The sequence below is a fragment of the Schistocerca gregaria genome, unplaced genomic scaffold (genome assembly GCF_023897955.1).
Source record: "Schistocerca gregaria isolate iqSchGreg1 unplaced genomic scaffold, iqSchGreg1.2 ptg000395l, whole genome shotgun sequence".
In the NCBI taxonomy this organism is placed as follows: Eukaryota; Metazoa; Arthropoda; class Insecta; order Orthoptera; family Acrididae; genus Schistocerca; species Schistocerca gregaria.
Window position 1 is genome coordinate 560,359 of NW_026061834.1, and position 25,932 is coordinate 586,290.

Sequence of the window (25,932 nt, forward strand, 5' to 3'; positions counted from 1 at the left end):
TTTCTCGCGCCTTCGCCGAGTTCGTGAGTACACACACGTGCTTGAAATTGTTGGACAGAGTGAAGGTTCATTCCTTTTTAAGAATTGCAATTCAATCAGTCGAGTGCGGCAAAAGCAATGGCGCCGCGTTTCTTTTCAATGATCTCGCAGCTACTTGCAAGTATGTCCATCCCTTAAGACGCCCGAAAACTAGCGTCAGCGGCGCGTCAGTGGGAAGTCGGTGAAGTCGCCATTGGAGCCATAAGCCAGCAATTACGACATGCGAATCACTCGCACACGACGCAGCTGTATGACAATGCTCGTGCGTGGGTGCGGATAGCTCAGTCGGTAGAGCGTTAGGTTTTCAACCAAAGGGTCCTGGGTTCTAGTCCCTGTCGGGGCGAAAATTAATACACTTTCGTAACGTCTAATGTGCTGGCAGTGGAATCACTACAGAAAAGAGTAAGCCCATGCTGCCTTCTGCCATGAGATTGCTTGCAAAGGTGGGAGTTTCAGTTGTCGAGAGACGCTTCTGAGACGTGCAGTCGTGGCCGAGTGGTTAAGGCGTCTGACTTGAAATCAGATTCCCTCTGGGAGCGTAGGTTCGAGTCCTGCCGACTGCGGAAATTTTCTCGCTCCCAGAAGATGGACGTTCAGCTGCATCCTAGCAGTTGCGTCACTACTAAACACGTGGGCCGCCAGCAAGGTGCAGTGTTCTTGGCTCCAGGGTGCAGCGCTACAGTCGTGCCCAGAAGCCACAGCTCATCTCCTCGTCTCACAACCGTCCACCAGGTGTCAGTGCAAGTGTCGCCTCTCTGGGCAGTGCAGATGTGATTATTTTAGCTTGCAGACGATGACGTGTAGCAATTAATGAGCAAACGCAAGTCAAATGTTTTACCGCGTGTATCTGCTAGATACTGCCTCACACACTTTGGAGAGGCTCACTCCTTCCTCTGCCTCGTTCTCTGCACACTAGTTGCACGTGGCATCGATATAGCACAGCTTTTCTAGCGTCAGCGAAGTCAATATTACATGAATCGAGTCGACATGTTTGCTAGTTACGACGATGGAAGCAGAAGAAATGTGTGTGGTACTTTACTGCATCTGCTGTTCGCCTTTCGGCGTCCCTGTGTTCTTTCAGACGAAGATGACTGTGAAATTGGCAACGGGGCAGACGTGCAAAAGAGGGGCGCTGTGCGTCAGCCGAAATAGCTCAGTTGGGAGAGCGTTAGACTGAAGATCTAAAGGTCCCTGGTTCGATCCCGGGTTTCGGCACGGCTTCGTTTTGAAGCCGACGCCAATGGAATTGCTCTGACTTTGTGATAATGTAACTACAGCCGAGAACGGACATGACTCCCTTCTGTAACTGTTCTGGTTGTCTAGTGCTTGCCATAAGAGGAACGCAGTAGGCAACTCTCTGAGAAGTAAGAAAATAAAAAAAACGTCCTACTGACTGCGTTCCCTGTTTTGTGCCAGGAGGTGAAGAACGTATCAAGCGGAACCGTGAAATGAGCGAAAACGTGGGAAACATTGCATTCGAAGTGCTTGTGAATTTTCCAATTGCCCGATGAGTGTCGACAAAACACGTAAATCCTCTACTCCAACGTATGAGACGTAACGACTGCTGCAGTTTGTTTTTGCATCGTGTGTCAACATTGTTCGATGGTCTGTTACGAGCTTTGCGCGATAAGTTTGCAGACAGCATTCAGGCGACGTTTAACTACTAACAGCTCCATGCAGCGATTGCACAACAGTAAAGGACATGAGTCAATGTGTCGTTGTGCATCGTGAGATGTTTCATAAGGCGTTGTGAGCCCGGATAGCTCAGTCGGTCGTCGAGGCGCGGCCGTCGTGCAGGTCGGACGTGCCTGGAGCGTTGTTTACATGCTCAGCTGCGGCCTGCGGTGCTGCACGTGGTGAGTCGAGGGCCGTTGCGGCGCGCAAACATCTTGTTTGTAACGAATAGAACCTAACATGGATCACCTAGAGCGGAAAGATACTTTGAAGTTTATGTTTGATGGAAGTTTTTCTCGACCGAAATATTACGAAGTCGAACGATTTCTCGATGAAGACGTTAAATTGCCTCCCACTGATATCATTGGTATCCATTTGTCTATTGTCAGTAGCACAGTTTATATCAAATTGCGTGACCCAGAATTGTGCGACAAAATCATCGATTCATGTGGCGGTACCTATAAATTTCGACACAGTGACGGGAATGTTGGTGAGGTGACTGTTGTCCACGCTGGTCTTGGTATTCGTACCGTCAGGATTTTCGAGTTGCCTTTTGAAATCTCGGCTGAACAAATTAATGCTTCTATTAAGTCCTACGGCAAAATTATCAGTAACATTGCCGAAAAGTGGGCCCCGTTCCACAAGTACCCTGTTTTGAACGGTGTGCGGCAAATTAAGATCGAATTGCAACGGCATATTCCGTCCTACCTAACGATTTGTGGATATAGGGCGATAATCATATATGAGGGACAGCCTCGTACATGTTCAGGCTGTAATTCCACGGGACACGTCCGGGCACAGTGCATCCAACGACGTGTAACGCAGCTGCCTGCGGGTGAACTGGGCCCTCCCCCGCAACCGACAATATTACCGACTACTTATGTAGCGGCGGTCCGTGCAAATACACCCACTGCGTCGGCTGCGGAAGTCGGACTTAGTGTGGCCGATGTTACGAATGACGGAGATGTACCTATGGAAATCTCTCCCGCTCAGGAAGCCTTGCCGGTCGCTGGCTTACTAGCCGCGGTGCCCCGTGACGCCTCACGTGAGGAAGCCAGGGTTGACGTTGTGGAGGCGGCCACTACTGCTACTGACAGCCAGCAAGAGACAGAGGCTCTTCCTCTTCCTTTAAAGAATGCGGAAGCCTCTGTCAGTGAGTCCTCCCCGAAAAAGCACAAGAAACGTCGGATCGCTCGTCCGGCGGCAGCTCAATCGGCACCTCCCTTGCGTGAAAAGGCCAAACACGCGGGCCGCATGATCTGCGATGACACTTCGGGGACCGAAGATTATCTTCCGTCGTTGGCCTCACCCATGAATATTAACGATGATGTATCCAACCTTGACACGGGGAGGGCACATATTAGTGCACCACCGCGGACGGCCCAAGTTGCAGATGTGCAGGGTGACGGCCCGCAATGCGGTTCCGGAACTGCTGCAGCAGGCGCGACGACGGCTGTGTCTGTCGATAATTGGGCGGATGATATTGAAGATATGACTGGCAATCCCGAGCGTGAAGAACCGATGGCAACTGGTGATACGCTGCTTACGTCTCGGCGCAATGCAGCGTCCACGGACGGCGACGTCTAGACTTATACGACCTCCGAAGCGGACGACTGATGAAGGGATAAAAATCGTACCTGTTTTCATCTGCAGATGACCACTCATCCCACATCGCTCCGTTCACGACAATCCTATAAGATTTCTACCATAAATGTTAACCGCATTGTCTCTCAAGCAAAAATCCACAGCCTTCGACATTATTTACGGGCCGCTGATATAGATATTCTGTTCGTACAGGAAGCACTGACTCCACTCCTAGCCGACGTCCCCGGTTATGACGCCATTGTCAATATAGGGACGGAGGCAGGTACGATCATTCTGTATCGGGAAGGCATTGAATGTTCTTGTTTGTCCATGTTACCTACCGGACGAGGCATTGCCGCACAGTTCCATGATGTACTCCTTCTTAATGTGTACGCCCCTTCCGGTTCCAACGCGCGAGCGGCGAGGAGGGAGTTTTACACGGGAGAGATAGCGAATCTAATCACCGACTTGCGTCTGCGTATTATTATGGGTGGTGACTTTAACTGCGTATTGCGCCGCACCGATCAAACGCCGAACTTCAACTTCAGCCAGGAACAGCTAACACTGGTTACAGAATTGCAGTCAGTCGACACGTGGGCGACCTTACACCCAGATGAAGTTGCCTTTACTCACTTTACGCAGACATCTTCCAGCAGGTTAGATCGCATATATGTGCAACGCGGTCTTTTAGCCGACGTGGGAACTTGCGAATATTGGCCCGTTAATTTCAGTGACCATATCGCTTACCACATCGTCTTTAATCACTCACCGCAGAAAGTTTATAGAGGCTTCGGACGATGGCAACTCAACTGTCGCCTCTTACAAGACGCCACTTTAGAGCGTGAGATCCGGTCAGTTTGGCACTCCGTAACATCAAGCAGGCCCACGTATTCCACGTGGATTGATTGGTGGACGCTTCATGCAAAGGGGAAACTCATTACTTGCATCAAGCACCACGCCCGGATTCGCGCTCGCGGTGAGAAGGAAATCACTGAATTCTATTTCTGTGCCCTGCGAGAATTGTACCGGGATTATCATCAGGTGCCTAATAACATCACGCACGTACGCAGACTCCAAGCCAAGATTACATCCTTGACGGGCTGCACTGCCGTCGGCCACCAGATTCGAGCACGTGACTCCACAAACTTGCCGCAACAGCAGACGTGAGTCCATCATATCGTCCAACAGTTACGTGCAGCGCGTAGGAAACTTATTCATAAGTTGCAGGATGCAGACGGTGCTTGTTATACCCTACAGCGAGACATCAAAAACCATGTTACCAACCACTTTGCTGCACTTTACACCTGTGCTGGTGTACCACATGAGAAAGTGCGAGAATGGTATCATTCTGGACCCCCGCCGTACTGCATTACCGATGACCTCAATCGGGACCTGCTTGCTCCCTTTACCAAAGAAGAACTGAAGGATGCCCTGCTTGCTGCGCCACGAAATAAATCTCCGGGCACGGACGGGCTCTCTGTCGAGTTTTACGTCAAATATTGGCCTATATTAGGGGACGAACTCACAGAGATGTACAATGAAGTACTACGTGGGATTGCTCTACCCCCAGCCTTCACAGAAGGGTTAACTGTTTTAATACCTAAGACGCCGACGCCGACCACCACCAAAGATCTGCGGCCCATTACTCTGCTCAATGCCGACTTTAAGCTTCTGACGCGCGCCCTCAATGCCCGATTACGGCAGCTGTTACCCTATCTTCTGGGACCATACCAAATGAGTGCGATCCGTGGTCGGTCGCTGTCCACCATTTTGGCGCTATATCGGGATCTCGTCTCCCTCACCTGGGCCACCCGCACTCCTATGGCCATAGCATTTCTTGACTTCGATAAGGCTTACGATCGAGCTGACTATCACTATCTCAGCGGCGTGATGGAATCAATGGGCTTCAGTCTTAATTTTATCCACCTCATCAACAACTGTATCAGTGGTACCCGTACACGCTTCCTGATCAATAATACATTGACGGAGTACGTCCAGCTCTCACGGGGTATCAAGCAAGGCTGTCCACTTTCAACGACGCTCTATGCGATCCTCATGGAACCCTTGTTGCGCCATCTACATCATAGCCTCCCTGGATTCCAGTTTTATGGTATCAAGTCTGTGGTCCAAGCTTACGCAGACGATGTCAGCGTGCTTCTTAACGACGTTCGCGATGTCACCGCAGCGAAACGCATTCTTGAGGAATTCCAAAGAGATAGTGGTGCCATGTTAAACGTCAATAAATCCGCCGCCTTAACGCTTGGTCAAGAACGACCTATCACAGGCGACGCTTGGCTGCCCTGTGTACAGACTAGAAAACACCTTGGTCTCTACGTTACGGCCCGGCCTCTGGACATGTCTCACAAAAATTGGATACCCAAAATTCAGGCGATAAAAGCACTCCTGCGCGACCAGAACATGCGACACCTCGATCGTCTGCAGCGAGCCTTTTTCGTCAACTCTTATGCCCTCTCCAAATTACAATTTGTTGCCGCCGTCCTACCTATGCCACCCACAGTAGCAAGATCACTCCTAGCGGCGGCCGCCTGGTACGTCTGGAAGCTCAATATTTTTAAGGTTTCCTTCACCACGACAGCACTGCCATGCGATATGGGAGGACTTGGGCTGAAAAACCCCGGCATTCATGCCCTAGCCCTGTATCTGAAACGCTCATGGCAGATACTCACCGCCAGCGAGGACACCGTCACGAAGCGGCTCTATCAACTGTCCCGCCCCCGCAATATATCTCCGCCTGTGGACATTGGCCACGTCGGCCCGCACTTTCAGCATATAGCACTGTATTACCTTGAAAGTAGCTATCTCGACGACGAGCTTTTCAAGAAGCCGACAGTAAAACTGTACCGCCACTTACTTCGGCCGTCACTGCCTGGCCCCTTGGAAAAGAAGTATCCGGCTTGCAATTGGTCCCTCGTTTGGGCTAACATCCATAATCCAACGCTTCCGACAGATGTCCGCTCCAAATGGTATGACGTGGTCGCTGACACTATTCCGACGAAAGAAAAGCGGCACAGGATTAATCTTGCACCCAGTCCCTACTGCGACTTGTGCCACATGGTTGAGACTATTGCACATCTGTTTGTCTGCAAGGATCAAGTGCACATCTGGAATTGGACGCGCAAAAAACTCGCTGTGCTCAACCGGACTGCGCCTCATGCGATTCAGATCCACGACATTCTGCGCCCGGACTATCGACTCTTCCCTGCAGCCAAACATAACAGCTATCTATGGCTTATGGGACATTTTATCCACTATATTCTGTCCGGCAGTGCGCCTAATGTCTTAGATTTTCAAGTATATCTCTCACACCAACACTGGCGCACAACCAACCAATATGGGCACCGGTATCAGTCAACATTTCAAAATTTTCTTCACATCGTCCTTGAGATGAAGTAGGACGTGGATAACATGAATATCTGTTATAACAATTCGTTTTTCCTGTACTATAGTCAAGGTTATACTCACTGCAAAGACTTCCATTTGTCTCATTGTGATTCTGAATAAAACAACGTATGAGATCAAGAATATGTCCTTCCCAGGAGCAGTTATTTCTACGACATATTAAATTTGGTGTATTTTGCATGAAACAAACGCGCAAAACAGACAGCAGAAATGAGCAAAGAAGATGGAGAGAAAACAAACGAATATACAAATTACAACGAACAAAAAAAAAAAAAAAAAAAAAAAAGAAAAAAAAATGGATAAGGCGTCGGACTTCGGATCTGAAGATTACAGGTTCGAATGCTGTCACGCTCGTGTTTTATCAGTTCTGAAAAAAAAAAAAAAAAAAGGGGGTGTGATTCCTGCTTTGGGTGCAGGAGGTCAAAAAAAAAAAAAAAAAAAAAAAAAAAAAAAAAAAAAAAAAAAAAAAAAAGTCGGTAGAGCATTAGGCTTTTAACCTAAGGGTCCAGGATTCAAGTCCCTGTTCGGGCGGAAATTTTAATAATTTGGTAGCGTTGCCTCTGGTAGTGGTGGAAACACTACGGAAAAGAATGCAGCAACGCCGTTTTCTGACACCACAGTGCTTTAAACGGTTCAATTTGCACGTGTCGGGAGAACGCTGCGTTCGGGGCAGCCGTGGCCGAGTGGTTAAGGCGTCTGACTCGAAAGTAGTTTCGAATCCCGCCGGCTGCGTGCGATTCTGCGTAAAGAGCAGCAAATATTTTCACACGCATGAATGAGCGTGCAAACCAATGACGCCATTCTAAACAAGACGAAAATTTCCGTTTAAGAATGCTGAGTTTCACGACGGCCGCTGCTTCCTGTGCCTACCGGTCCACCTCGCACTGACGATGTGACTGCAGGAAGCCGTCGCAGGCCCACGAGTGCGCCCCCGTCATTTTCTCGCGCCTTCGCCGAGTTCGTGAGTACACACACGTGCTTGAAATTGTTGGACAGAGTGAAGGTTCATTCCTTTTTAAGAATTGCAATTCAATCAGTCGAGTGCGGCAAAAGCAATGGCGCCGCGTTTCTTTTCAATGATCTCGCAGCTACTTGCAAGTATGTCCATCCCTTAAGACGCCAGAAAACTAGCGTCAGCGGCGCGTCAGTGGGAAGTCGGTGAAGTCGCCATTGGAGCCATAAGCCAGCAATTACGACATGCGAATCACTCGCACACGACGCAGCTGTATGACAATGCTCGTGCGTGGGTGCGGATAGCTCAGTCGGTAGAGCGCTAGGTTTTCAACCAAAGGGTCCTGGGTTCTAGTCCCTGTCGGGGCGAAAATTAATACACTTTCGTAACGTCTAATGTGCTGGCAGTGGAATCACTACAGAAAAGAGTGAGCCCATGCTGCCTTCTGCCATGAGATTGCTTGCAAAGGTGGGAGTTTCAGTTGTCGAGAGACGCTTCTGAGACGTGCAGTCGTGGCCGAGTGGTTAAGGCGTCTGACTTGAAATCAGATTCCCTCTGGGAGCGTAGGTTCGAGTCCTGCCGACTGCGGAAATTTTCTCGCTCCCAGAAGATGGACGTTCAGCTGCATCCTAGCAGTTGCGTCACTACTAAACACGTGGGCCGCCAGCAAGGTGCAGTGTTCTTGGCTCCAGGGTGCAGCGCTACAGTCGTGCCCAGAAGCCACAGCTCATCTCCTCGTCTCACAACCGTCCACCAGGTGTCAGTGCAAGTGTCGCCTCTCTGGGCAGTGCAGATGTGATTATTTTAGCTTGCAGACGATGACGTGTAGCAATTAATGAGCAAACGCAAGTCAAATGTTTTACCGCGTGTATCTGCTAGATACTGCCTCACACACTTTGGAGAGGCTCACTCCTTCCTCTGCCTCGTTCTCTGCACACTAGTTGCACGTGGCATCGATATAGCACAGCTTTTCTAGCGTCAGCGAAGTCAATATTACATGAATCGAGTCGACATGTTTGCTAGTTACGACGATGGAAGCAGAAGAAATGTGTGTGGTACTTTACTGCATCTGCTGTTCGCCTTTCGGCGTCCCTGTGTTCTTTCAGACGAAGATGACTGTGAAATTGGCAACGGGGCAGACGTGCAAAAGAGGGGCGCTGTGCGTCAGCCGAAATAGCTCAGTTGGGAGAGCGTTAGACTGAAGATCTAAAGGTCCCTGGTTCGATCCCGGGTTTCGGCACGGCTTCGTTTTGAAGCCGACGCCAATGGAATTGCTCTGACTTTGTGATAATGTAACTACAGCCGAGAACGGACATGACTCCCTTCTGTAACTGTTCTGGTTGTCTAGTGCTTGCCATAAGAGGAACGCAGTAGGCAACTCTCTGAGAAGTAAGAAAATAAAAAAAACGTCCTACTGACTGCGTTCCCTGTTTTGTGCCAGGAGGTGAAGAACGTATCAAGCGGAACCGTGAAATGAGCGAAAACGTGGGAAACATTGCATTCGAAGTGCTTGTGAATTTTCCAATTGCCCGATGAGTGTCGACAAAACACGTAAATCCTCTACTCCAACGTATGAGACGTAACGACTGCTGCAGTTTGTTTTTGCATCGTGTGTCAACATTGTTCGATGGTCTGTTACGAGCTTTGCGCGATAAGTTTGCAGACAGCATTCAGGCGACGTTTAACTACTAACAGCTCCATGCAGCGATTGCACAACAGTAAAGGACATGAGTCAATGTGTCGTTGTGCATCGTGAGATGTTTCATAAGGCGTTGTGAGCCCGGATAGCTCAGTCGGTAGAGCATTAGGCTTTTAACCTAAGGGTCCAGGATTCAAGTCCCTGTTCGGGCGGAAATTTTAATAATTTGGTAGCGTTGCCTCTGGTAGTGGTGGAAACACTACGGAAAAGAATGCAGCAACGCCGTTTTCTGACACCACAGTGCTTTAAACGGTTCAATTTGCACGTGTCGGGAGAACGCTGCGTTCGGGGCAGCCGTGGCCGAGTGGTTAAGGCGTCTGACTCGAAAGTAGTTTCGAATCCCGCCGGCTGCGTGCGATTCTGCGTAAAGAGCAGCAAATATTTTCACACGCATGAATGAGCGTGCAAACCAATGACGCCATTCTAAACAAGACGAAAATTTCCGTTTAAGAATGCTGAGTTTCACGACGGCCGCTGCTTCCTGTGCCTACCGGTCCACCTCGCACTGACGATGTGACTGCAGGAAGCCGTCGCAGGCCCACGAGTGCGCCCCCGTCATTTTCTCGCGCCTTCGCCGAGTTCGTGAGTACACACACGTGCTTGAAATTGTTGGACAGAGTGAAGGTTCATTCCTTTTTAAGAATTGCAATTCAATCAGTCGAGTGCGGCAAAAGCAATGGCGCCGCGTTTCTTTTCAATGATCTCGCAGCTACTTGCAAGTATGTCCATCCCTTAAGACGCCCGAAAACTAGCGTCAGCGGCGCGTCAGTGGGAAGTCGGTGAAGTCGCCATTGGAGCCATAAGCCAGCAATTACGACATGCGAATCACTCGCACACGACGCAGCTGTATGACAATGCTCGTGCGTGGGTGCGGATAGCTCAGTCGGTAGAGCGTTAGGTTTTCAACCAAAGGGTCCTGGGTTCTAGTCCCTGTCGGGGCGAAAATTAATACACTTTCGTAACGTCTAATGTGCTGGCAGTGGAATCACTACAGAAAAGAGTAAGCCCATGCTGCCTTCTGCCATGAGATTGCTTGCAAAGGTGGGAGTTTCAGTTGTCGAGAGACGCTTCTGAGACGTGCAGTCGTGGCCGAGTGGTTAAGGCGTCTGACTTGAAATCAGATTCCCTCTGGGAGCGTAGGTTCGAGTCCTGCCGACTGCGGAAATTTTCTCGCTCCCAGAAGATGGACGTTCAGCTGCATCCTAGCAGTTGCGTCACTACTAAACACGTGGGCCGCCAGCAAGGTGCAGTGTTCTTGGCTCCAGGGTGCAGCGCTACAGTCGTGCCCAGAAGCCACAGCTCATCTCCTCGTCTCACAACCGTCCACCAGGTGTCAGTGCAAGTGTCGCCTCTCTGGGCAGTGCAGATGTGATTATTTTAGCTTGCAGACGATGACGTGTAGCAATTAATGAGCAAACGCAAGTCAAATGTTTTACCGCGTGTATCTGCTAGATACTGCCTCACACACTTTGGAGAGGCTCACTCCTTCCTCTGCCTCGTTCTCTGCACACTAGTTGCACGTGGCATCGATATAGCACAGCTTTTCTAGCGTCAGCGAAGTCAATATTACATGAATCGAGTCGACATGTTTGCTAGTTACGACGATGGAAGCAGAAGAAATGTGTGTGGTACTTTACTGCATCTGCTGTTCGCCTTTCGGCGTCCCTGTGTTCTTTCAGACGAAGATGACTGTGAAATTGGCAACGGGGCAGACGTGCAAAAGAGGGGCGCTGTGCGTCAGCCGAAATAGCTCAGTTGGGAGAGCGTTAGACTGAAGATCTAAAGGTCCCTGGTTCGATCCCGGGTTTCGGCACGGCTTCGTTTTGAAGCCGACGCCAATGGAATTGCTCTGACTTTGTGATAATGTAACTACAGCCGAGAACGGACATGACTCCCTTCTGTAACTGTTCTGGTTGTCTAGTGCTTGCCATAAGAGGAACGCAGTAGGCAACTCTCTGAGAAGTAAGAAAATAAAAAAAACGTCCTACTGACTGCGTTCCCTGTTTTGTGCCAGGAGGTGAAGAACGTATCAAGCGGAACCGTGAAATGAGCGAAAACGTGGGAAACATTGCATTCGAAGTGCTTGTGAATTTTCCAATTGCCCGATGAGTGTCGACAAAACACGTAAATCCTCTACTCCAACGTATGAGACGTAACGACTGCTGCAGTTTGTTTTTGCATCGTGTGTCAACATTGTTCGATGGTCTGTTACGAGCTTTGCGCGATAAGTTTGCAGACAGCATTCAGGCGACGTTTAACTACTAACAGCTCCATGCAGCGATTGCACAACAGTAAAGGACATGAGTCAATGTGTCGTTGTGCATCGTGAGATGTTTCATAAGGCGTTGTGAGCCCGGATAGCTCAGTCGGTAGAGCATTAGGCTTTTAACCTAAGGGTCCAGGATTCAAGTCCCTGTTCGGGCGGAAATTTTAATAATTTGGTAGCGTTGCCTCTGGTAGTGGTGGAAACACTACGGAAAAGAATGCAGCAACGCCGTTTTCTGACACCACAGTGCTTTAAACGGTTCAATTTGCACGTGTCGGGAGAACGCTGCGTTCGGGGCAGCCGTGGCCGAGTGGTTAAGGCGTCTGACTCGAAAGTAGTTTCGAATCCCGCCGGCTGCGTGCGATTCTGCGTAAAGAGCAGCAAATATTTTCACACGCATGAATGAGCGTGCAAACCAATGACGCCATTCTAAACAAGACGAAAATTTCCGTTTAAGAATGCTGAGTTTCACGACGGCCGCTGCTTCCTGTGCCTACCGGTCCACCTCGCACTGACGATGTGACTGCAGGAAGCCGTCGCAGGCCCACGAGTGCGCCCCCGTCATTTTCTCGCGCCTTCGCCGAGTTCGTGAGTACACACACGTGCTTGAAATTGTTGGACAGAGTGAAGGTTCATTCCTTTTTAAGAATTGCAATTCAATCAGTCGAGTGCGGCAAAAGCAATGGCGCCGCGTTTCTTTTCAATGATCTCGCAGCTACTTGCAAGTATGTCCATCCCTTAAGACGCCAGAAAACTAGCGTCAGCGGCGCGTCAGTGGGAAGTCGGTGAAGTCGCCATTGGAGCCATAAGCCAGCAATTACGACATGCGAATCACTCGCACACGACGCAGCTGTATGACAATGCTCGTGCGTGGGTGCGGATAGCTCAGTCGGTAGAGCGCTAGGTTTTCAACCAAAGGGTCCTGGGTTCTAGTCCCTGTCGGGGCGAAAATTAATACACTTTCGTAACGTCTAATGTGCTGGCAGTGGAATCACTACAGAAAAGAGTGAGCCCATGCTGCCTTCTGCCATGAGATTGCTTGCAAAGGTGGGAGTTTCAGTTGTCGAGAGACGCTTCTGAGACGTGCAGTCGTGGCCGAGTGGTTAAGGCGTCTGACTTGAAATCAGATTCCCTCTGGGAGCGTAGGTTCGAGTCCTGCCGACTGCGGAAATTTTCTCGCTCCCAGAAGATGGACGTTCAGCTGCATCCTAGCAGTTGCGTCACTACTAAACACGTGGGCCGCCAGCAAGGTGCAGTGTTCTTGGCTCCAGGGTGCAGCGCTACAGTCGTGCCCAGAAGCCACAGCTCATCTCCTCGTCTCACAACCGTCCACCAGGTGTCAGTGCAAGTGTCGCCTCTCTGGGCAGTGCAGATGTGATTATTTTAGCTTGCAGACGATGACGTGTAGCAATTAATGAGCAAACGCAAGTCAAATGTTTTACCGCGTGTATCTGCTAGATACTGCCTCACACACTTTGGAGAGGCTCACTCCTTCCTCTGCCTCGTTCTCTGCACACTAGTTGCACGTGGCATCGATATAGCACAGCTTTTCTAGCGTCAGCGAAGTCAATATTACATGAATCGAGTCGACATGTTTGCTAGTTACGACGATGGAAGCAGAAGAAATGTGTGTGGTACTTTACTGCATCTGCTGTTCGCCTTTCGGCGTCCCTGTGTTCTTTCAGACGAAGATGACTGTGAAATTGGCAACGGGGCAGACGTGCAAAAGAGGGGCGCTGTGCGTCAGCCGAAATAGCTCAGTTGGGAGAGCGTTAGACTGAAGATCTAAAGGTCCCTGGTTCGATCCCGGGTTTCGGCACGGCTTCGTTTTGAAGCCGACGCCAATGGAATTGCTCTGACTTTGTGATAATGTAACTACAGCCGAGAACGGACATGACTCCCTTCTGTAACTGTTCTGGTTGTCTAGTGCTTGCCATAAGAGGAACGCAGTAGGCAACTCTCTGAGAAGTAAGAAAATAAAAAAAACGTCCTACTGACTGCGTTCCCTGTTTTGTGCCAGGAGGTGAAGAACGTATCAAGCGGAACCGTGAAATGAGCGAAAACGTGGGAAACATTGCATTCGAAGTGCTTGTGAATTTTCCAATTGCCCGATGAGTGTCGACAAAACACGTAAATCCTCTACTCCAACGTATGAGACGTAACGACTGCTGCAGTTTGTTTTTGCATCGTGTGTCAACATTGTTCGATGGTCTGTTACGAGCTTTGCGCGATAAGTTTGCAGACAGCATTCAGGCGACGTTTAACTACTAACAGCTCCATGCAGCGATTGCACAACAGTAAAGGACATGAGTCAATGTGTCGTTGTGCATCGTGAGATGTTTCATAAGGCGTTGTGAGCCCGGATAGCTCAGTCGGTAGAGCATTAGGCTTTTAACCTAAGGGTCCAGGATTCAAGTCCCTGTTCGGGCGGAAATTTTAATAATTTGGTAGCGTTGCCTCTGGTAGTGGTGGAAACACTACGGAAAAGAATGCAGCAACGCCGTTTTCTGACACCACAGTGCTTTAAACGGTTCAATTTGCACGTGTCGGGAGAACGCTGCGTTCGGGGCAGCCGTGGCCGAGTGGTTAAGGCGTCTGACTCGAAAGTAGTTTCGAATCCCGCCGGCTGCGTGCGATTCTGCGTAAAGAGCAGCAAATATTTTCACACGCATGAATGAGCGTGCAAACCAATGACGCCATTCTAAACAAGACGAAAATTTCCGTTTAAGAATGCTGAGTTTCACGACGGCCGCTGCTTCCTGTGCCTACCGGTCCACCTCGCACTGACGATGTGACTGCAGGAAGCCGTCGCAGGCCCACGAGTGCGCCCCCGTCATTTTCTCGCGCCTTCGCCGAGTTCGTGAGTACACACACGTGCTTGAAATTGTTGGACAGAGTGAAGGTTCATTCCTTTTTAAGAATTGCAATTCAATCAGTCGAGTGCGGCAAAAGCAATGGCGCCGCGTTTCTTTTCAATGATCTCGCAGCTACTTGCAAGTATGTCCATCCCTTAAGACGCCAGAAAACTAGCGTCAGCGGCGCGTCAGTGGGAAGTCGGTGAAGTCGCCATTGGAGCCATAAGCCAGCAATTACGACATGCGAATCACTCGCACACGACGCAGCTGTATGACAATGCTCGTGCGTGGGTGCGGATAGCTCAGTCGGTAGAGCGTTAGGTTTTCAACCAAAGGGTCCTGGGTTCTAGTCCCTGTCGGGGCGAAAATTAATACACTTTCGTAACGTCTAATGTGCTGGCAGTGGAATCACTACAGAAAAGAGTAAGCCCATGCTGCCTTCTGCCATGAGATTGCTTGCAAAGGTGGGAGTTTCAGTTGTCGAGAGACGCTTCTGAGACGTGCAGTCGTGGCCGAGTGGTTAAGGCGTCTGACTTGAAATCAGATTCCCTCTGGGAGCGTAGGTTCGAGTCCTGCCGACTGCGGAAATTTTCTCGCTCCCAGAAGATGGACGTTCAGCTGCATCCTAGCAGTTGCGTCACTACTAAACACGTGGGCCGCCAGCAAGGTGCAGTGTTCTTGGCTCCAGGGTGCAGCGCTACAGTCGTGCCCAGAAGCCACAGCTCATCTCCTCGTCTCACAACCGTCCACCAGGTGTCAGTGCAAGTGTCGCCTCTCTGGGCAGTGCAGATGTGATTATTTTAGCTTGCAGACGATGACGTGTAGCAATTAATGAGCAAACGCAAGTCAAATGTTTTACCGCGTGTATCTGCTAGATACTGCCTCACACACTTTGGAGAGGCTCACTCCTTCCTCTGCCTCGTTCTCTGCACACTAGTTGCACGTGGCATCGATATAGCACAGCTTTTCTAGCGTCAGCGAAGTCAATATTACATGAATCGAGTCGACATGTTTGCTAGTTACGACGATGGAAGCAGAAGAAATGTGTGTGGTACTTTACTGCATCTGCTGTTCGCCTTTCGGCGTCCCTGTGTTCTTTCAGACGAAGATGACTGTGAAATTGGCAACGGGGCAGACGTGCAAAAGAGGGGCGCTGTGCGTCAGCCGAAATAGCTCAGTTGGGAGAGCGTTAGACTGAAGATCTAAAGGTCCCTGGTTCGATCCCGGGTTTCGGCACGGCTTCGTTTTGAAGCCGACGCCAATGGAATTGCTCTGACTTTGTGATAATGTAACTACAGCCGAGAACGGACATGACTCCCTTCTGTAACTGTTCTGGTTGTCTAGTGCTTGCCATAAGAGGAACGCAGTAGGCAACTCTCTGAGAAGTAAGAAAATAAAAAAAAACGTCCTACTGACTGCGTTCCCTGTTTTGTGCCAGGAGGTGAAGAACGTATCAAGCGGAACCGTGAAATGAGCGAAAACGTGGGAAACATTGCATTCGAAGTGCTTGTGAATTTTCCAATTGCCCGATGAGTGTCGACAAAACACGTAAATCCTCTACTCCAACGTATGAGACGTAACGACTGCTGCAGTTTGTTTTTGCATCGTGTGTCAACATTGTTCGATGGTCTGTTACGAGCTTTGCGCGATAAGTTTGCAGACAGCATTCAGGCGACGTTTAACTACTAACAGCTCCATGCAGCGATTGCACAACAGTAAAGGACATGAGTCAATGTGTCGTTGTGCATCGTGAGATGTTTCATAAGGCGTTGTGAGCCCGGATAGCTCAGTCGGTAGAGCATTAGGCTTTTAACCTAAGGGTCCAGGATTCAAGTCCCTGTTCGGGCGGAAATTTTAATAATTTGGTAGCGTTGCCTCTGGTAGTGGTGGAAACACTACGGAAAAGAATGCAGCAACGCCGTTTTCTGACACCACAGTGCTTTAAACGGTTCAATTTGCACGTGTCGGGAGAACGCTGCGTTCGGGGCAGCCGTGGCCGAGTGGTTAAGGCGTCTGACTCGAAAGTAGTTTCGAATCCCGCCGGCTGCGTGCGATTCTGCGTAAAGAGCAGCAAATATTTTCACACGCATGAATGAGCGTGCAAACCAATGACGCCATTCTAAACAAGACGAAAATTTCCGTTTAAGAATGCTGAGTTTCACGACGGCCGCTGCTTCCTGTGCCTACCGGTCCACCTCGCACTGACGATGTGACTGCAGGAAGCCGTCGCAGGCCCACGAGTGCGCCCCCGTCATTTTCTCGCGCCTTCGCCGAGTTCGTGAGTACACACACGTGCTTGAAATTGTTGGACAGAGTGAAGGTTCATTCCTTTTTAAGAATTGCAATTCAATCAGTCGAGTGCGGCAAAAGCAATGGCGCCGCGTTTCTTTTCAATGATCTCGCAGCTACTTGCAAGTATGTCCATCCCTTAAGACGCCAGAAAACTAGCGTCAGCGGCGCGTCAGTGGGAAGTCGGTGAAGTCGCCATTGGAGCCATAAGCCAGCAATTACGACATGCGAATCACTCGCACACGACGCAGCTGTATGACAATGCTCGTGCGTGGGTGCGGATAGCTCAGTCGGTAGAGCGTTAGGTTTTCAACCAAAGGGTCCTGGGTTCTAGTCCCTGTCGGGGCGAAAATTAATACACTTTCGTAACGTCTAATGTGCTGGCAGTGGAATCACTACAGAAAAGAGTAAGCCCATGCTGCCTTCTGCCATGAGATTGCTTGCAAAGGTGGGAGTTTCAGTTGTCGAGAGACGCTTCTGAGACGTGCAGTCGTGGCCGAGTGGTTAAGGCGTCTGACTTGAAATCAGATTCCCTCTGGGAGCGTAGGTTCGAGTCCTGCCGACTGCGGAAATTTTCTCGCTCCCAGAAGATGGACGTTCAGCTGCATCCTAGCAGTTGCGTCACTACTAAACACGTGGGCCGCCAGCAAGGTGCAGTGTTCTTGGCTCCAGGGTGCAGCGCTACAGTCGTGCCCAGAAGCCACAGCTCATCTCCTCGTCTCACAACCGTCCACCAGGTGTCAGTGCAAGTGTCGCCTCTCTGGGCAGTGCAGATGTGATTATTTTAGCTTGCAGACGATGACGTGTAGCAATTAATGAGCAAACGCAAGTCAAATGTTTTACCGCGTGTATCTGCTAGATACTGCCTCACACACTTTGGAGAGGCTCACTCCTTCCTCTGCCTCGTTCTCTGCACACTAGTTGCACGTGGCATCGATATAGCACAGCTTTTCTAGCGTCAGCGAAGTCAATATTACATGAATCGAGTCGACATGTTTGCTAGTTACGACGATGGAAGCAGAAGAAATGTGTGTGGTACTTTACTGCATCTGCTGTTCGCCTTTCGGCGTCCCTGTGTTCTTTCAGACGAAGATGACTGTGAAATTGGCAACGGGGCAGACGTGCAAAAGAGGGGCGCTGTGCGTCAGCCGAAATAGCTCAGTTGGGAGAGCGTTAGACTGAAGATCTAAAGGTCCCTGGTTCGATCCCGGGTTTCGGCACGGCTTCGTTTTGAAGCCGACGCCAATGGAATTGCTCTGACTTTGTGATAATGTAACTACAGCCGAGAACGGACATGACTCCCTTCTGTAACTGTTCTGGTTGTCTAGTGCTTGCCATAAGAGGAACGCAGTAGGCAACTCTCTGAGAAGTAAGAAAATAAAAAAAACGTCCTACTGACTGCGTTCCCTGTTTTGTGCCAGGAGGTGAAGAACGTATCAAGCGGAACCGTGAAATGAGCGAAAACGTGGGAAACATTGCATTCGAAGTGCTTGTGAATTTTCCAATTGCCCGATGAGTGTCGACAAAACACGTAAATCCTCTACTCCAACGTATGAGACGTAACGACTGCTGCAGTTTGTTTTTGCATCGTGTGTCAACATTGTTCGATGGTCTGTTACGAGCTTTGCGCGATAAGTTTGCAGACAGCATTCAGGCGACGTTTAACTACTAACAGCTCCATGCAGCGATTGCACAACAGTAAAGGACATGAGTCAATGTGTCGTTGTGCATCGTGAGATGTTTCATAAGGCGTTGTGAGCCCGGATAGCTCAGTCGGTAGAGCATTAGGCTTTTAACCTAAGGGTCCAGGATTCAAGTCCCTGTTCGGGCGGAAATTTTAATAATTTGGTAGCGTTGCCTCTGGTAGTGGTGGAAACACTACGGAAAAGAATGCAGCAACGCCGTTTTCTGACACCACAGTGCTTTAAACGGTTCAATTTGCACGTGTCGGGAGAACGCTGCGTTCGGGGCAGCCGTGGCCGAGTGGTTAAGGCGTCTGACTCGAAAGTAGTTTCGAATCCCGCCGGCTGCGTGCGATTCTGCGTAAAGAGCAGCAAATATTTTCACACGCATGAATGAGCGTGCAAACCAATGACGCCATTCTAAACAAGACGAAAATTTCCGTTTAAGAATGCTGAGTTTCACGACGGCCGCTGCTTCCTGTGCCTACCGGTCCACCTCGCACTGACGATGTGACTGCAGGAAGCCGTCGCAGGCCCACGAGTGCGCCCCCGTCATTTTCTCGCGCCTTCGCCGAGTTCGTGAGTACACACACGTGCTTGAAATTGTTGGACAGAGTGAAGGTTCATTCCTTTTTAAGAATTGCAATTCAATCAGTCGAGTGCGGCAAAAGCAATGGCGCCGCGTTTCTTTTCAATGATCTCGCAGCTACTTGCAAGTATGTCCATCCCTTAAGACGCCAGAAAACTAGCGTCAGCGGCGCGTCAGTGGGAAGTCGGTGAAGTCGCCATTGGAGCCATAAGCCAGCAATTACGACATGCGAATCACTCGCACACGACGCAGCTGTATGACAATGCTCGTGCGTGGGTGCGGATAGCTCAGTCGGTAGAGCGTTAGGTTTTCAACCAAAGGGTCCTGGGTTCTAGTCCCTGTCGGGGCGAAAATTAATACACTTTCGTAACGTCTAATGTGCTGGCAGTGGAATCACTACAGAAAAGAGTAAGCCCATGCTGCCTTCTGCCATGAGATTGCTTGCAAAGGTGGGAGTTTCAGTTGTCGAGAGACGCTTCTGAGACGTGCAGTCGTGGCCGAGTGGTTAAGGCGTCTGACTTGAAATCAGATTCCCTCTGGGAGCGTAGGTTCGAGTCCTGCCGACTGCGGAAATTTTCTCGCTCCCAGAAGATGGACGTTCAGCTGCATCCTAGCAGTTGCGTCACTACTAAACACGTGGGCCGCCAGCAAGGTGCAGTGTTCTTGGCTCCAGGGTGCAGCGCTACAGTCGTGCCCAGAAGCCACAGCTCATCTCCTCGTCTCACAACCGTCCACCAGGTGTCAGTGCAAGTGTCGCCTCTCTGGGCAGTGCAGATGTGATTATTTTAGCTTGCAGACGATGACGTGTAGCAATTAATGAGCAAACGCAAGTCAAATGTTTTACCGCGTGTATCTGCTAGATACTGCCTCACACACTTTGGAGAGGCTCACTCCTTCCTCTGCCTCGTTCTCTGCACACTAGTTGCACGTGGCATCGATATAGCACAGCTTTTCTAGCGTCAGCGAAGTCAATATTACATGAATCGAGTCGACATGTTTGCTAGTTACGACGATGGAAGCAGAAGAAATGTGTGTGGTACTTTACTGCATCTGCTGTTCGCCTTTCGGCGTCCCTGTGTTCTTTCAGACGAAGATGACTGTGAAATTGGCAACGGGGCAGACGTGCAAAAGAGGGGCGCTGTGCGTCAGCCGAAATAGCTCAGTTGGGAGAGCGTTAGACTGAAGATCTAAAGGTCCCTGGTTCGATCCCGGGTTTCGGCACGGCTTCGTTTTGAAGCCGACGCCAATGGAATTGCTCTGACTTTGTGATAATGTAACTACAGCCGAGAACGGACATGACTCCCTTCTGTAACTGTTCTGGTTGTCTAGTGCTTGCCATAAGAGGAACGCAGTAGGCAACTCTCTGAGAAGTAAGAAAATAAAAAAAACGTCCTACTGACTGCGTTCCCTGTTTTGTGCCAGGAGGTGAAGAACGTATCAAGCGGAACCGTGAAATGAGCGAAAACGTGGGAAACATTGCATTCGAAGTGCTTGTGAATTTTCCAATTGCCCGATGAGTGTCGACAAAACACGTAAATCCTCTACTCCAACGTATGAGACGTAACGACTGCTGCAGTTTGTTTTTGCATCGTGTGTCAACATTGTTCGATGGTCTGTTACGAGCTTTGCGCGATAAGTTTGCAGACAGCATTCAGGCGACGTTTAACTACTAACAGCTCCATGCAGCGATTGCACAACAGTAAAGGACATGAGTCAATGTGTCGTTGTGCATCGTGAGATGTTTCATAAGGCGTTGTGAGCCCGGATAGCTCAGTCGGTAGAGCATTAGGCTTTTAACCTAAGGGTCCAGGATTCAAGTCCCTGTTCGGGCGGAAATTTTAATAATTTGGTAGCGTTGCCTCTGGTAGTGGTGGAAACACTACGGAAAAGAATGCAGCAACGCCGTTTTCTGACACCACAGTGCTTTAAACGGTTCAATTTGCACGTGTCGGGAGAACGCTGCGTTCGGGGCAGCCGTGGCCGAGTGGTTAAGGCGTCTGACTCGAAAGTAGTTTCGAATCCCGCCGGCTGCGTGCGATTCTGCGTAAAGAGCAGCAAATATTTTCACACGCATGAATGAGCGTGCAAACCAATGACGCCATTCTAAACAAGACGAAAATTTCCGTTTAAGAATGCTGAGTTTCACGACGGCCGCTGCTTCCTGTGCCTACCGGTCCACCTCGCACTGACGATGTGACTGCAGGAAGCCGTCGCAGGCCCACGAGTGCGCCCCCGTCATTTTCTCGCGCCTTCGCCGAGTTCGTGAGTACACACACGTGCTTGAAATTGTTGGACAGAGTGAAGGTTCATTCCTTTTTAAGAATTGCAATTCAATCAGTCGAGTGCGGCAAAAGCAATGGCGCCGCGTTTCTTTTCAATGATCTCGCAGCTACTTGCAAGTATGTCCATCCCTTAAGACGCCAGAAAACTAGCGTCAGCGGCGCGTCAGTGGGAAGTCGGTGAAGTCGCCATTGGAGCCATAAGCCAGCAATTACGACATGCGAATCACTCGCACACGACGCAGCTGTATGACAATGCTCGTGCGTGGGTGCGGATAGCTCAGTCGGTAGAGCGTTAGGTTTTCAACCAAAGGGTCCTGGGTTCTAGTCCCTGTCGGGGCGAAAATTAATACACTTTCGTAACGTCTAATGTGCTGGCAGTGGAATCACTACAGAAAAGAGTAAGCCCATGCTGCCTTCTGCCATGAGATTGCTTGCAAAGGTGGGAGTTTCAGTTGTCGAGAGACGCTTCTGAGACGTGCAGTCGTGGCCGAGTGGTTAAGGCGTCTGACTTGAAATCAGATTCCCTCTGGGAGCGTAGGTTCGAGTCCTGCCGACTGCGGAAATTTTCTCGCTCCCAGAAGATGGACGTTCAGCTGCATCCTAGCAGTTGCGTCACTACTAAACACGTGGGCCGCCAGCAAGGTGCAGTGTTCTTGGCTCCAGGGTGCAGCGCTACAGTCGTGCCCAGAAGCCACAGCTCATCTCCTCGTCTCACAACCGTCCACCAGGTGTCAGTGCAAGTGTCGCCTCTCTGGGCAGTGCAGATGTGATTATTTTAGCTTGCAGACGATGACGTGTAGCAATTAATGAGCAAACGCAAGTCAAATGTTTTACCGCGTGTATCTGCTAGATACTGCCTCACACACTTTGGAGAGGCTCACTCCTTCCTCTGCCTCGTTCTCTGCACACTAGTTGCACGTGGCATCGATATAGCACAGCTTTTCTAGCGTCAGCGAAGTCAATATTACATGAATCGAGTCGACATGTTTGCTAGTTACGACGATGGAAGCAGAAGAAATGTGTGTGGTACTTTACTGCATCTGCTGTTCGCCTTTCGGCGTCCCTGTGTTCTTTCAGACGAAGATGACTGTGAAATTGGCAACGGGGCAGACGTGCAAAAGAGGGGCGCTGCGCGTCAGCCGAAATAGCTCAGTTGGGAGAGCGTTAGACTGAAGATCTAAAGGTCCCTGGTTCGATCCCGGGTTTCGGCACGGCTTCGTTTTGAAGCCGACGCCAATGGAATTGCTCTGACTTTGTGATAATGTAACTACAGCCGAGAACGGACATGACTCCCTTCTGTAACTGTTCTGGTTGTCTAGTGCTTGCCATAAGAGGAACGCAGTAGGCAACTCTCTGAGAAGTAAGAAAATAAAAAAAACGTCCTACTGACTGCGTTCCCTGTTTTGTGCCAGGAGGTGAAGAACGTATCAAGCGGAACCGTGAAATGAGCGAAAACGTGGGAAACATTGCATTCGAAGTGCTTGTGAATTTTCCAATTGCCCGATGAGTGTCGACAAAACACGTAAATCCTCTACTCCAACGTATGAGACGTAACGACTGCTGCAGTTTGTTTTTGCATCGTGTGTCAACATTGTTCGATGGTCTGTTACGAGCTTTGCGCGATAAGTTTGCAGACAGCATTCAGGCGACGTTTAACTACTAACAGCTCCATGCAGCGATTGCACAACAGTAAAGGACATGAGTCAATGTGTCGTTGTGCATCGTGAGATGTTTCATAAGGCGTTGTGAGCCCGGATAGCTCAGTCGGTAGAGCATTAGGCTTTTAACCTAAGGGTCCAGGATTCAAGTCCCTGTTCGGGCGGAAATTTTAATAATTTGGTAGCGTTGCCTCTGGTAGTGGTGGAAACACTACGGAAAAGAATGCAGCAACGCCGTTTTCTGACACCACAGTGCTTTAAACGGTTCAATTTGCACGTGTCGGGAGAACGCTGCGTTCGGGGCAGCCGTGGCCGAGTGGTTAAGGCGTCTGACTCGAAAGTAGTTTCGAATCCCGCCGGCTGCGTGCGATTCTGCGTAAAGAGCAGCAAATATTTTCACACGCATGAATGAGCGTGCAAACCAATGACGCCATTCTAAACAAGACGAAAATTTCCGTTTAAGAATGCTGAGTTTCACGACGGCCGCTGCTTCCTGTGCCTACCGGTCCACCTCGCACTGACGATGTGACTGCAGGAAGCCGTCGCAGGCCCACGAGTGCGCCCCCGTCATTTTCTCGCGCCTTCGCCGAGTTCGTGAGTACACACACGTGCTTGAAATTGTTGGACAGAGTGAAGGTTCATTCCTTTTTAAGAATTGCAATTCAATCAGTCGAGTGCGGCAAAAGCAATGGCGCCGCGTTTCTTTTCAATGATCTCGCAGCTACTTGCAAGTATGTCCATCCCTTAAGACGCCAGAAAACTAGCGTCAGCGGCGCGTCAGTGGGAAGTCGGTGAAGTCGCCATTGGAGCCATAAGCCAGCAATTACGACATGCGAATCACTCGCACACGACGCAGCTGTATGACAATGCTCGTGCGTGGGTGCGGATAGCTCAGTCGGTAGAGCGTTAGGTTTTCAACCAAAGGGTCCTGGGTTCTAGTCCCTGTCGGGGCGAAAATTAATACACTTTCGTAACGTCTAATGTGCTGGCAGTGGAATCACTACAGAAAAGAGTAAGCCCATGCTGCCTTCTGCCATGAGATTGCTTGCAAAGGTGGGAGTTTCAGTTGTCGAGAGACGCTTCTGAGACGTGCAGTCGTGGCCGAGTGGTTAAGGCGTCTGACTTGAAATCAGATTCCCTCTGGGAGCGTAGGTTCGAGTCCTGCCGACTGCGGAAATTTTCTCGCTCCCAGAAGATGGACGTTCAGCTGCATCCTAGCAGTTGCGTCACTACTAAACACGTGGGCCGCCAGCAAGGTGCAGTGTTCTTGGCTCCAGGGTGCAGCACTACAGTCGTGCCCAAAAGCCACAGCTCATCTCCTCGTCTCACAACCGTCCACCAGGTGTCAGTGCAAGTGTCGCCTCTCTGGGCAGTGCAGATGTGATTATTTTAGCTTGCAGACGATGACGTGTAGCAATTAATGAGCAAACGCAAGTCAAATGTTTTACCGCGTGTATCTGCTAGATACTGCCTCACACACTTTGGAGAGGCTCACTCCTTCCTCTGCCTCGTTCTCTGCACACTAGTTGCACGTGGCATCGATATAGCACAGCTTTTCTAGCGTCAGCGAAGTCAATATTACATGAATCGAGTCGACATGTTTGCTAGTTACGACGATGGAAGCAGAAGAAATGTGTGTGGTACTTTACTGCATCTGCTGTTCGCCTTTCGGCGTCCCTGTGTTCTTTCAGACGAAGATGACTGTGAAATTGGCAACGGGGCAGACGTGCAAAAGAGGGGCGCTGTGCGTCAGCCGAAATAGCTCAGTTGGGAGAGCGTTAGACTGAAGATCTAAAGGTCCCTGGTTCGATCCCGGGTTTCGGCACGGCTTCGTTTTGAAGCCGACGCCAATGGAATTGCTCTGACTTTGTGATAATGTAACTACAGCCGAGAACGGACATGACTCCCTTCTGTAACTGTTCTGGTTGTCTAGTGCTTGCCATAAGAGGAACGCAGTAGGCAACTCTCTGAGAAGTAAGAAAATAAAAAAAACGTCCTACTGACTGCGTTCCCTGTTTTGTGCCAGGAGGTGAAGAACGTATCAAGCGGAACCGTGAAATGAGCGAAAACGTGGGAAACATTGCATTCGAAGTGCTTGTGAATTTTCCAATTGCCCGATGAGTGTCGACAAAACACGTAAATCCTCTACTCCAACGTATGAGACGTAACGACTGCTGCAGTTTGTTTTTGCATCGTGTGTCAACATTGTTCGATGGTCTGTTACGAGCTTTGCGCGATAAGTTTGCAGACAGCATTCAGGCGACGTTTAACTACTAACAGCTCCATGCAGCGATTGCACAACAGTAAAGGACATGAGTCAATGTGTCGTTGTGCATCGTGAGATGTTTCATAAGGCGTTGTGAGCCCGGATAGCTCAGTCGGTAGAGCATTAGGCTTTTAACCTAAGGGTCCAGGATTCAAGTCCCTGTTCGGGCGGAAATTTTAATAATTTGGTAGCGTTGCCTCTGGTAGTGGTGGAAACACTACGGAAAAGAATGCAGCAACGCCGTTTTCTGACACCACAGTGCTTTAAACGGTTCAATTTGCACGTGTCGGGAGAACGCTGCGTTCGGGGCAGCCGTGGCCGAGTGGTTAAGGCGTCTGACTCGAAAGTAGTTTCGAATCCCGCCGGCTGCGTGCGATTCTGCGTAAAGAGCAGCAAATATTTTCACACGCATGAATGAGCGTGCAAACCAATGACGCCATTCTAAACAAGACGAAAATTTCCGTTTAAGAATGCTGAGTTTCACGACGGCCGCTGCTTCCTGTGCCTACCGGGCCACCTCGCACTGACGATGTGACTGCAGGAAGCCGTCGCAGGCCCACGAGTGCGCCCCCGTCATTTTCTCGCGCCTTCGCCGAGTTCGTGAGTACACACACGTGCTTGAAATTGTTGGACAGAGTGAAGGTTCATTCCTTTTTAAGAATTGCAATTCAATCAGT

At 49.9% G+C, this 25,932-nt stretch overlaps 26 non-coding genes across 26 annotated transcripts; all 26 read left to right on the top strand.

Moving 5' to 3' along the window:
- Positions 1 to 520: 520 nt before the first annotated feature.
- Positions 521 to 602, top strand: Trnas-uga (transfer RNA serine (anticodon UGA)). The gene has a single exon. It is a non-coding gene; the product is annotated as a tRNA-Ser (tRNA).
- A 579-nt stretch (positions 603 to 1,181) lies between these two features.
- Trnaf-gaa (transfer RNA phenylalanine (anticodon GAA)) lies at positions 1,182 to 1,254 on the top strand. Its single transcript has one exon. It is a non-coding gene; the product is annotated as a tRNA-Phe (tRNA).
- A 6,921-nt stretch (positions 1,255 to 8,175) lies between these two features.
- Positions 8,176 to 8,257, top strand: Trnas-uga (transfer RNA serine (anticodon UGA)). Its single transcript has one exon. It is a non-coding gene; the product is annotated as a tRNA-Ser (tRNA).
- A 579-nt stretch (positions 8,258 to 8,836) lies between these two features.
- Positions 8,837 to 8,909, top strand: Trnaf-gaa (transfer RNA phenylalanine (anticodon GAA)). The gene has a single exon. It is a non-coding gene; the product is annotated as a tRNA-Phe (tRNA).
- Positions 8,910 to 9,447: 538 nt separating this feature from the next.
- Positions 9,448 to 9,520, top strand: Trnak-uuu (transfer RNA lysine (anticodon UUU)). The gene has a single exon. It is a non-coding gene; the product is annotated as a tRNA-Lys (tRNA).
- A 927-nt stretch (positions 9,521 to 10,447) lies between these two features.
- Trnas-uga (transfer RNA serine (anticodon UGA)) lies at positions 10,448 to 10,529 on the top strand. Its single transcript has one exon. It is a non-coding gene; the product is annotated as a tRNA-Ser (tRNA).
- Positions 10,530 to 11,108: 579 nt separating this feature from the next.
- On the top strand, positions 11,109 to 11,181 carry Trnaf-gaa (transfer RNA phenylalanine (anticodon GAA)). Its single transcript has one exon. It is a non-coding gene; the product is annotated as a tRNA-Phe (tRNA).
- Positions 11,182 to 11,719: 538 nt separating this feature from the next.
- Trnak-uuu (transfer RNA lysine (anticodon UUU)) lies at positions 11,720 to 11,792 on the top strand. Its single transcript has one exon. It is a non-coding gene; the product is annotated as a tRNA-Lys (tRNA).
- Positions 11,793 to 12,719: 927 nt separating this feature from the next.
- Positions 12,720 to 12,801, top strand: Trnas-uga (transfer RNA serine (anticodon UGA)). The gene has a single exon. It is a non-coding gene; the product is annotated as a tRNA-Ser (tRNA).
- A 579-nt stretch (positions 12,802 to 13,380) lies between these two features.
- Positions 13,381 to 13,453, top strand: Trnaf-gaa (transfer RNA phenylalanine (anticodon GAA)). Its single transcript has one exon. It is a non-coding gene; the product is annotated as a tRNA-Phe (tRNA).
- Positions 13,454 to 13,991: 538 nt separating this feature from the next.
- On the top strand, positions 13,992 to 14,064 carry Trnak-uuu (transfer RNA lysine (anticodon UUU)). The gene has a single exon. It is a non-coding gene; the product is annotated as a tRNA-Lys (tRNA).
- Positions 14,065 to 14,991: 927 nt separating this feature from the next.
- Positions 14,992 to 15,073, top strand: Trnas-uga (transfer RNA serine (anticodon UGA)). Its single transcript has one exon. It is a non-coding gene; the product is annotated as a tRNA-Ser (tRNA).
- Positions 15,074 to 15,652: 579 nt separating this feature from the next.
- Positions 15,653 to 15,725, top strand: Trnaf-gaa (transfer RNA phenylalanine (anticodon GAA)). The gene has a single exon. It is a non-coding gene; the product is annotated as a tRNA-Phe (tRNA).
- A 539-nt stretch (positions 15,726 to 16,264) lies between these two features.
- Positions 16,265 to 16,337, top strand: Trnak-uuu (transfer RNA lysine (anticodon UUU)). Its single transcript has one exon. It is a non-coding gene; the product is annotated as a tRNA-Lys (tRNA).
- Positions 16,338 to 17,264: 927 nt separating this feature from the next.
- Positions 17,265 to 17,346, top strand: Trnas-uga (transfer RNA serine (anticodon UGA)). The gene has a single exon. It is a non-coding gene; the product is annotated as a tRNA-Ser (tRNA).
- Positions 17,347 to 17,925: 579 nt separating this feature from the next.
- Positions 17,926 to 17,998, top strand: Trnaf-gaa (transfer RNA phenylalanine (anticodon GAA)). Its single transcript has one exon. It is a non-coding gene; the product is annotated as a tRNA-Phe (tRNA).
- Positions 17,999 to 18,536: 538 nt separating this feature from the next.
- Trnak-uuu (transfer RNA lysine (anticodon UUU)) lies at positions 18,537 to 18,609 on the top strand. The gene has a single exon. It is a non-coding gene; the product is annotated as a tRNA-Lys (tRNA).
- Positions 18,610 to 19,536: 927 nt separating this feature from the next.
- Positions 19,537 to 19,618, top strand: Trnas-uga (transfer RNA serine (anticodon UGA)). The gene has a single exon. It is a non-coding gene; the product is annotated as a tRNA-Ser (tRNA).
- Positions 19,619 to 20,197: 579 nt separating this feature from the next.
- On the top strand, positions 20,198 to 20,270 carry Trnaf-gaa (transfer RNA phenylalanine (anticodon GAA)). Its single transcript has one exon. It is a non-coding gene; the product is annotated as a tRNA-Phe (tRNA).
- A 538-nt stretch (positions 20,271 to 20,808) lies between these two features.
- Positions 20,809 to 20,881, top strand: Trnak-uuu (transfer RNA lysine (anticodon UUU)). Its single transcript has one exon. It is a non-coding gene; the product is annotated as a tRNA-Lys (tRNA).
- A 927-nt stretch (positions 20,882 to 21,808) lies between these two features.
- Positions 21,809 to 21,890, top strand: Trnas-uga (transfer RNA serine (anticodon UGA)). The gene has a single exon. It is a non-coding gene; the product is annotated as a tRNA-Ser (tRNA).
- A 579-nt stretch (positions 21,891 to 22,469) lies between these two features.
- On the top strand, positions 22,470 to 22,542 carry Trnaf-gaa (transfer RNA phenylalanine (anticodon GAA)). The gene has a single exon. It is a non-coding gene; the product is annotated as a tRNA-Phe (tRNA).
- A 538-nt stretch (positions 22,543 to 23,080) lies between these two features.
- On the top strand, positions 23,081 to 23,153 carry Trnak-uuu (transfer RNA lysine (anticodon UUU)). Its single transcript has one exon. It is a non-coding gene; the product is annotated as a tRNA-Lys (tRNA).
- A 927-nt stretch (positions 23,154 to 24,080) lies between these two features.
- Positions 24,081 to 24,162, top strand: Trnas-uga (transfer RNA serine (anticodon UGA)). The gene has a single exon. It is a non-coding gene; the product is annotated as a tRNA-Ser (tRNA).
- A 579-nt stretch (positions 24,163 to 24,741) lies between these two features.
- On the top strand, positions 24,742 to 24,814 carry Trnaf-gaa (transfer RNA phenylalanine (anticodon GAA)). Its single transcript has one exon. It is a non-coding gene; the product is annotated as a tRNA-Phe (tRNA).
- Positions 24,815 to 25,352: 538 nt separating this feature from the next.
- Trnak-uuu (transfer RNA lysine (anticodon UUU)) lies at positions 25,353 to 25,425 on the top strand. Its single transcript has one exon. It is a non-coding gene; the product is annotated as a tRNA-Lys (tRNA).
- The last annotated feature ends 507 nt before the right edge of the window (positions 25,426 to 25,932 follow it).